The following is a 10,192-nucleotide window of genomic DNA, read 5'->3' as shown; positions in this document are numbered from 1 at the left end:
GGAGCCCGGGGGTGCGTGGGGGTCCGCACTCTGCTCCCCCGCTGTCCGGAACATCACGCTGCTTATATATAAACGTCTAGCTGCTTTACATTTATGCCTTTCAGAGAGAAGGAAACATACCAAAAAACCCACACTCACTCTAACGTCGATCATACCAGGCGTTGCACGAACACGCCTTTCACCGAAAAATGTGTTAAAAAGCTTGCACAAACGCTGACTTTAATATTTAAATGCTGTAAAGGTTTTACTGGTACATGCTTGGCATTATCTGTAGGCATTATCTGTGGATGTGCTGCTTTTGAATTGTGCTGTCATCCCCAAATAATGAAATAAACCCTTTCAATCGCTTGTGCGTATTTCTATATACACACACGCAGGCCCATATATCAAACCCTACATATATAGTTATGTCAGTACCGAATAGTATTTATATGATACCGAATACGTAATTGCAATTTCGCATGACTATTAGATATTTCTCATTTGTGATGACTCCCAGCCAAACCACATCATTTCCCTATATACCTGCTCTGCCAAGTCGACATGCCTCCTCATGATACTAATGAACGACAGTTGTGAGGTAAAAGCAAAGCACATCCCAAGAAACAATTACAGCAGAAGATGATATCTGCAGTCAGTATTGCAATGAACTTGCCTTTGAGGCAGCGCTATTGTTACTCGGATTGCAAATTATATATTGAGACACTGCTCCGTAGGAGTGTCAAAACACCTAATGCCCTCTAAACCAAATGTACTAATCCCGCTTCCCTGCCTGCTCCATCCATCCTTCCTCCTCGTTTCTCTACAGCCACTTTGGATGCTGGGAGCCACTTTGGATGCTGGGAGCCACTTCCTTTTGAGAGGAGACAACATCGTTGTGACTGGGAAAAGTACCCGTAAGCTGTTGCAGGATTAAAGACAACTCCATTCCGAGGATAACTTACAGGCGACTGCTCCACAAACCGGAGCAGGCAGCAATCCTAAATGACCTCACAGGCTGCACCTCATTACCTTTTCCTATCTATTATCCTACACAGCATCTAAACTAATGAATCACTCAGGAGCAATTCCTTTGCACTGTTTTTAAAAACATCTTTTCCTTATTGGCACAAGGATGTCCCCGTGTTTCTTACACAGACATCTCCGGGGAAAAGTTAACCTAAATGTTTGTATGTATGAGACTTTCATGTGGGTTATCATAAATATTGTGAAAAGAGCTGTAGCCTCCCTCTGCCACTTCCTGTTAGGATAATAAGGAGCTTTAATTGCTACCGTAAGAGGAAAGGTATTTTCTCTACCATCTTCATCCTGCATATAAAGCAGGAGACAGATGTGCAAGGCAGTAGAAACTGGGTTGCCAAATAAGTCATCTGGGGACACCTCTGCTGTTTGCAGGGCACAGGGGACTCAGTCCCACTTTTGCCCAAGCTGAAATTATGATTCCTATTGATTTCAGCGGAAGCAGGATTTGGCCCTAAAGGACTCTTAGCACACACCTCATGAGAGAACAGATCCACAGCAACCACCGAGCGTGAGGAATTGCACCGGGTGCAGGATAAGCAGACCAGTATTTGCTCATTGGATCAAAGCTCTCAGTGTCTGAGAAGACAAAGCTGAAAGGATTGCAGATAAAAACAGTGACGAAAGTATTAGATAAAAACTACAGCAGGGCAGATAATCTGCAAAGAGAGTTACCTAAAACAAACTTAAGTCTCTACTCTGTTTACGTTCCCTACTTTGTCAGTGAGACAAGGCTAGAGATGTTAAAAAATAGTGATCCTGTTCCTGAAGAACTAGTTCTTTCCTGATTTTTTGGCTTCGAGCTGCACTGGTGAACTGTACATCTCTATCGTTTCTATGGCCAGTTAATTTTCTAGAAAACTCTGGCCATTATCACAGCCACAGGTAGACCTAAAATTATGCATATACAAGAATATTTTCTTACTTACAGTTCCTTTTAATTTTATAAATAAATTTTAAAGACATACTTTCAAGTTGTCATCTTATTTGAAAAAAAAAAAAAAGGAAAAGAAGTATTACTGGCAACAGCAAAGACTACCACAGATCAAGTAATTTGAAAAAAATATTATCTGCCATTTCATATAAACGTGTAATAGCAATAACAACATTCTGGTTTCCAAGGTGCCAGAGAAGCCCCAGTGGCAGGTTAATCCTACCAGGAAGAAAAATAACAATACGCAGAGCCAAGATACTCTCTCCTAGCACATCAGGCACACAATAGGTCTATTTTCTAAGGCAGTCTTTACTCTTAGTAGCTGGTATATTTTTACTCACATTAAAGCAATCTTTTGTTTATTTTTCTTTGTTACTGTTTTCTGTTTGGCTAATGTCAATAAACCAAGTCAGCTTCATTATTACATGTAAAACATTATGCAGATGTAGGTGAATCAGAGAGGAAAACTGACTCCCACGTTTTGGTTGCACACACTACAAGACAACGTAAAAAGATCTAACTGAAAACACACTTATTTTTTCTTGGGCTTTGGTATTTGTAAAATTAAGCATTTCTGCAGTAATTGCCTGAAAAATCAGGGCCTCATCTATTTTGATGAATAAAATGTTGTATTGGCAATAATGCTTGAATCTAACCTGCTAGGTCATTGCTAATCAACCACTCATTTAATTTTCTCTTCCCCCAAAATACTAGTTTTCTATCTAAGTCTTCATCCTTTTCATTATTATTACTGCTGCTGTAATTTTTGTTATTATGTATTAATTTTATAATGCCCATTAATCCACTAAGTTGCTTTCAGAAGACGTATTTGTCTGAGTACGTGACCAATAAAACTAAAGACGTGTTCGGGCAAAGAGGATATGCCACAACAAGGAAGACCAAAGAGTGTGTTGGTTCAGTGTTTCTTTTTGACCGTGACCCAAATACCAATAAATATAATGGAAGTACTTTCACTGTCCTGAACAGGCTGTCAGGTCAGACTGCTGGAGAGTCACCTAGTGGTGAAACCCCTGGATGAAAAGGAGCAACTGGAAGTACCAAGAAAGGTTCACTTGAAGGCCTGGGGAAACGTTTCACAGCCCAGCACTGAACTCGATGGGATATGATTTCAAGCCCACTTTGATGGGTGCATTAAGTTGCCTGTTCACAATTATCTTTAAATATGTAGATTCCGGAAATGTGCAAAACCAGGAGATAGAAGCGGGGAGAAACTGAAAAGAGAATTAATCTTCTCTAGTTCTTCCCCCCAGACGGTACATTTAATAGGCAAAAGTACTTTAAACACAAAGATACCACTTATGCACATGATTTTGCTACCCACCCTACTACTACCCTATAGTACCCTTTCAAGCAGCAAGTAGGGCCACTTAAGCAGATAGCTGCAAACAGCAAATGTCATTTAGTCCCCAGAACACTTTTCTGACAATAGATGTCAGATTCACACATTAAGTCCTGTTGTGTGTGTCAGAGGTGTAGGCAGGGAATATGTGATTTAAAGGCAGAACATCTTTTCTGCTTTTATTGAAGTTCTACCTTGTCTGCTTATGGGAAAAATCCTTCCATATCCACTTTTCTTTTTAATTAAAAAGGAGAAAAATCACAAAATCTGACCCAGTGATTTTCTTTAACTAATGTTTATATTTATATTTGTAAAATTCTTCAGACATTTCACAAAGCTTCTGAACTCTCAGGGCAAAGGAATAATCAGCAGCTTCACACACCATCTAAATGCCAGAACACCCGCGAGACAAAAAAAAACACAAACAGAGCAGTATTGCACTACCTCTGTTCAGTGGATTTATTCTTTGAAACTAAAACTGATCACCTGCTTTAAGATAGCCTAACACGGCAGCAATGTGTACATCCATTACACTCAATCCACAAAGACACTAAGACTATCAGCATACGCAAAACATTCTCATCAGACTCCCACTGTGCGTTGAATACTTCCTTCCACTCTATGACTCACAATGTCTTTTGTGTCTACAATTTTTTAACTTAAGTACCCCCTGTACAGTGGCTAAAAGTTACCTCTGTGTTTTGCCAAAGGATTAACGTCTCATATTAAACGATACGAAATGAATATACTGCAGACAAGTTACTCTAGCTGCCGTTTTCCTTCACCGACTCCAACACTCCATTTCTCCTTGAAGCTTTTGCCTGTTCCCCTGGGCAAGAGCACAGACTGACACTTTCCTCTGAAACAGAAAACTAAGAAATGTTGTAAGGGCAAGGACAAGGTTCATTCTCATGCTGACCACATAACTCCTCTCTGCTTTGGAAGCTCAGGAATCAGAAGTTCTCAGTTAAAGCTCAGAAATCAGGAGCCTAATGACTGTCTTGATAAAGTTAAGTTTTTAAAGCACAGAGCATTGCAAACCGAGATCACGGGAGCTTAGGGTGATTAATCACCCATCTCAAGCTGCAACAATGCCTCAAAACATTACTTTTAACATCAAACTATTTTTTTAGTAGTTACCCTGGGTTTACAGTGAAAACATTATTTCAGGCCTGCTGCAACAAATAGAAAAGGCTATAAGTATATATCTTTTAACTGAGTTTATACATACTTAGAATACAAAAGTTTTTAGTCCTTTGGGCAGCTGGTCAACAAGAGTGAATGAGGTGAAATACCGCTAGTAATTTCACAACTCTTCGGTGACCCTCCAGCTCGGACTGACTCTCTGCCATTACCTCTACAGTGAGTGTGAAACACGAGAAAGCTCCACTCTGAGAATGTTTTACAAATGATTTACTATCTCTCTGTACCGGCTGCAAATGTCAGGTCAAGAAAAATGGTGTTACTTTATTATGCTGTCAATACTCACAAGCTACCTACCAATATTATATGGTAATAACAAAACAAATCCATGATGCAATGGAAAGGAAGGCTACCTATCATTTTTAAAGTGTGTCACATAGCTTCTGAATGGTAGTAATTAATATCTCTAATGAGATGATTTAATTACTAGGAATTTCCATTAGCATTAATACATGCTAATACGTGCAATGGATATAATTCTCCATGCAAAAATTCTGATTTGTTTGCAGGGATAGATGTAGTCTCAGTCCAAAAACATTGCATGACAGAGGTAAGTCATGCTCCTGAATTTCTACCTCAGAAATCTTACATGGAAATACAGATATATACTGTGTGTGCCACATAATGGGTTGGAAGGCTGGTGATCAGGTCTTCTTAGGTGTCCCAGTACATCTGAAGCTAATGATTAACAGCAGACATATTTACTCTTCTAGGGTAGAGCTGCTAGTTGATTGTCAGACCTTTTATAAATATTGATAGCATGCAAAGAGACAACCACCTATGCGAGTAATTTACAGCTCAGCCACGTATTATAAATTTAACTGCCTCACAAAGGCATACAATGCAAATGCTATTCCTCATGTTACTGTATGACTTTCTTTATGCAAAACCTTTCCTAGGCAACACTATAAGGGGAAAAACAAGAAAACAGACACAGGCCAGGTGAGAACTCTGCATGAGGGGAGTTGGTTTCAAAAGAAGACCAAGGTCCCATGTCTGCAAGCAGGTCTGTGTGTGATAGCCCATGGGTCTGGACAGAGCTCTAAAATTGAGAGGCTCCAGACGGGCTTAGACATTTGTTTGTACAGAGTTAAGCTTGATGCCTAGGGCTTTCAAAATATACCTTTCCAATCTCAGATAATTGTGCAGAGTCTCCTGCAGAGCCGAAGCAAGATTTTGGTCAACAGAAGTAAGACAGAAGGTCAGAGCGCACCTGCACACAGTTTATGTGTTACTACAACACTACAAAAACCTCATTTACATTGCTTTAAATTAAGGAAAGCAGTCATAAGAATGAATGTAAGCTCTAAAAGTTGACACAGTAGATGTTTTTCATCTGGAAATATAATGCTTATATACATGTATATAATATATACTTACACGGATCCTCTGCTTTAGCAGTTTAGAATGTCATAATTTATCACAACTCTTCCACTGGAAAGAGTTATATACTATATTATAGTATTACGGTATATAATATCTTTAATAATATATACTTTAAAATATAATATTAACATGTACAGAATTTTATCTATATACTTCTATACATATAAATACATATTTAAGAACATGCAAGTCTATAATGCTGGGAGAGACAGACTGCAGAGCCCCCAGCCACACTGCTGCAGCTTTGCTTGACTGCAGCTCTCTGCACTCAGACCCCTCCATCTAGAAATCCACAGATATGGCAAGCAGAAGTATAGGAGTTCCTTGATTATTCCAACCACAAATTAAACTGTGTGCAATTTATAGGCAATAAAATGCCAACAGACTGCGTTTTTCATCATTTACTCCTTGCCTTTGTTTTGTGGTTTTGATGTGTTTGGTAACAGTTAGTATGGTACCAGTACATATACCTGTTTATTTTTGAGGTAAACTGATAAAAAGAATACAGTTTCTAGTAGTTTAAAATGCAGGCATTTAAATACAGCTTTGTTACATTTAACAGTGTTAACATAATGTAGCTGCAAAGAAGGATTAGAAATACACTTCATGTGAACATTTAGATGTACAAATCCTCAGGAAAAATTCCCAATTTTTCTCTACTTGCTTTAATGCATTTCTTACACAAAATCTGTAAGTTGTGAAACTTTTCAGACTGTCAGCTCCAGGGAATTAAATAATTTTTCAATTTAAAACAAGTACAGGAAAGGCCGAACTGAGGTCAGTCCTTAGTCTATGTAGTCCTGTGTTAAAGTATGGAACATAGAAGAAAATGGCGTCTCTGTGCCCAAAACTAAAAACTCCATTGGGCCAAACTCCACTTGATTTGAAAACTAGATTCAGACAGCAAAAAGATTTTAACGGATGATTAAATTCAGTATACATAAACCACTGATAAAACCTAATTTTTAAAGAAGAAAAGGAGATGGACGCAGGCAACGTTTTTCAAATGCTGTCAAACCAGTATCTGACACAAACCAATGAACATAACCTGAAGTCTTGACATACAGCCCAACAAGCTTTGCTCTCAATCATTAGCCAGGTCTCTCCAAGAGCTACGTCTACAGGAGGTGCAAGTGCTGTGTGTCCAGATGGACCCAAGAATCTGAAGTACCTCAGGGACCAAACACAGCAAAACTCCAGCACCTCAGGCTTCACCCCAGAAAGCATGTGCTGCAGTCTTTGACAGGATTACAAGGCACACGTTACCTGAAAATGCCACTGGAGCACAGCTGTGTCAGTACTGGGGGAGATATCCAGCCACTCCGAACATCAGTGAGACATGTTCCTGCACAACACTTAAAAATACACTTCCTGGCATAATGCATTTAGTATTTCTGAAATACATGCAAGGACTTGAAGGTGTTGGGGCACAGACAGAGTGTAGAAGCTGTCAGCACCTGAAAACATTTCTGGGCTGCTCACTGCAGACAGATATTCATTCCCTTCCTTACAGCAATGACAGGTAGTGTGTGTTACACTTCACTGGCCTTCACTACACTTCACTTTAGGATGCCCAGTGACTCTACTGCACATGCCATTGGCATTACAAGCAACTTTTAATAGACCTATATAAAGAAGCCGAACTAAAGTGAGAGTGACCATGTTGATGTTTTCAGCATTTCAGACAGTTTTCTCCTCCGTGCACCTCCATGACTCTTTGCTTGCTTACTATGGGAAGTTGCTTTCTTCCACCTGATGGCCATTTCCAATTCCCACTAATGTCAATTATTATTTTAACTTCTGCATTTCAATTATGGAGGAGATAGAGGGTGTTGAGAACATAGAGACACTACTTTTGGAAAGGTCAAACCTGGGAAGTGCACAGACTTCCTACAAAGTGCATGAGTCCTAACTGGGTCACAAGTCCATAAAAAACCTAACAAAATTGGACTATTCTGCATGAGCTATTCCAGAATATCTCCTCATACTGACTATCTACTCAGCAGCTAATGCTAGCTTGTACAGCTGTGCCTGACCTATTTCTTCTTGAATCCAGGTCAATTTATCCATATAGACAAAGCCCAATTAATTCTACTTTCACCATTAAGCTTTGACTTAGAGAATGTCATGGGCTCAAGCGTAAGCCTTGTCTTAAATCTCATCAGTTTCAACAAGTGTCTTTGGCAGTCCTAGTGACATCAGAAAGTGGGCTAGATAATAATAAGAATAATAATCATTATGACTGTAATTTTTACAGTATTTTGTCACTTGAAAATGCAAACATTACTTTGAACCCTGGCACACGGCCTGTGTTTTAATGAGCATGGGCGAAAATGCTCTGAGCGTGTCCTTCCCACTCCTGCGTGTTTGGCCACCTGGGCCCAGGGCCAGCTTGGAAAGAGCAGAACTGGTGGCCTTGGAGAAATCTGTCGTGAAGACAGCCAGAGTGCTCAGCAAGAGCCATCCCTCCTTTCCCCAGGAGCTGCTTTTAAACAGAAGCTGTCCCACTGGGCCTTGCCCCAGCTACAGCCCCAGACATGGCCACTGCCCCACTGATCTGGGCCTCAACCCCCGGGCTGATGTCCCAACCTGGCCTCAGCCCAGCAACCCCACCCTTGGCCTGCCCGGCCATCATGGGGCCATGGCTGACCCTGGTCACCATCACTAGGCCTGACCCTGATGTGACTTCATGGCTTTACCTTGGCCCGGCATCATCACCACATCCCTGCACTGTGACCAGCGGGCTGTGGTGGACCTGGTTACCCTCACCAGGCCTGATCTTGACCCTGACTCAACCCCATGGCCTGGCCTCGGCCCTGCTGCACCAACATGGTGATGGGGCTGGGGCTGCCCTGGCTGTCTCACTGAAGCCACCCTGGTGGTGAGGGCCTGCCCTGTCAGCCCCGTGGTGAGCCCCCGTGGCCCCATTAAGTGAAGAAAGAAGAAATACATTCAGTGCATGCTACCAGGAAGGCTCTTCCAAACGTAACACACCTCAGAAGGTGCTTCTGGGTCCCATTCTGCCGCCACACATGCTGTAGAAAAACCCTTGCTCTCAAACACAAAAGAGGGCAAAATTTTGGAGAAATGGATTGACCTTTTGTTAACACTGAAATTAGTTTACTATGGAAAGACAAGACCAACAAGCTAGCAGCGATGCTGGTCCGGACCCTGCTCTGTAGATGTAAAACTGACGCTACACCACAGGTTTCAGTTTAGTTAGCCCAGATGCACAGGGCTAAAGCTGAAACAGAAAATGGCACATGCTGTGCCCACCTGCCCCCAGCTGTGACCAACTGCTCTTCCTCAGCTCACTTGAAGCCCCAGTCCTTGACTCCAGGCCCCACCACAAGACAGGATTATTGAAAAACATTGATGAGGCAAAAACTTGGTATGCAACTTAACTAATTGCCTTTGGTTATAGTACCCCCACTCAAACAAGGTGAGTCCCAAAGTGGGATTATTTATTGTTTACCAAACTGAGTAAAGGTTTTTTAAATCACAGTCTTCCTTGCCATTTTTGCTTCTACTTACACTTCTTTAGCATATTAGCACTTCAGGGCTTCAAGGACCTGTTTTCATAAGTGTTTACAAACCACTAAACATGCCAGCGGCACAGTATCAGTAGTAAATAATAATAGTATCTCCTCCACAAACAAGAGACAATAGAGCACTTGTGCCCTGAAACATACCGGGTGGAGTATCTCTTATGAAAGAATTTCTTTATTAATGCTTTGTTCAGGGAGTGTGCTCCACTGGAACAACAATATACCAAAGTGGTGCTGTCCTGGTATCCTGCTCTCCTCACCCATGCAGCTCATGGGTAGTTAGGGGTTGATTCTAAAAATTATTTCAAATAATAAGGAGTTGGGCCCCTAATCTAGATCTCTAACACCCAAGAAGTTATTGTTAGTCTTTGAGAGGCTGCAAAAGGGTCAACAGGACTACTTCTGCAAATAAGCCAAAATAAAGGCTGCAATGTCAGACCCCTCAAACTGTAAGCAAGAAAAAATAATTGAAGCACTAAGAGGGCACTGAGTATGGCTGCACCTCCACAACAAATGCTGTCCACACTTATGAGTACGGAAAAAGGCCAAAAAACACATTCCCTATGCAGGGTTTTATTCCCATCTCCTATTGCTCGACCTGTGAGACCAAATGTCAGTCAAGAGAATACAGTAAGGAATTATTTGCAACAAATGATGAACTTGGTAAATGATCTGCTGTAAGGCAGTAAGAACAGGTGTGTTCCTGTAACAAATAACTATGTCCAAATGATTTGTTGCAGA

Source organism: Charadrius vociferus, unplaced genomic scaffold (assembly GCF_000708025.1).
Source record: "Charadrius vociferus isolate BGI_N301 unplaced genomic scaffold, ASM70802v2 scaffold118, whole genome shotgun sequence".
Classification (NCBI taxonomy): Eukaryota; Metazoa; Chordata; class Aves; order Charadriiformes; family Charadriidae; genus Charadrius; species Charadrius vociferus.
Note: the sequence above shows the minus strand (reverse complement) of the source record.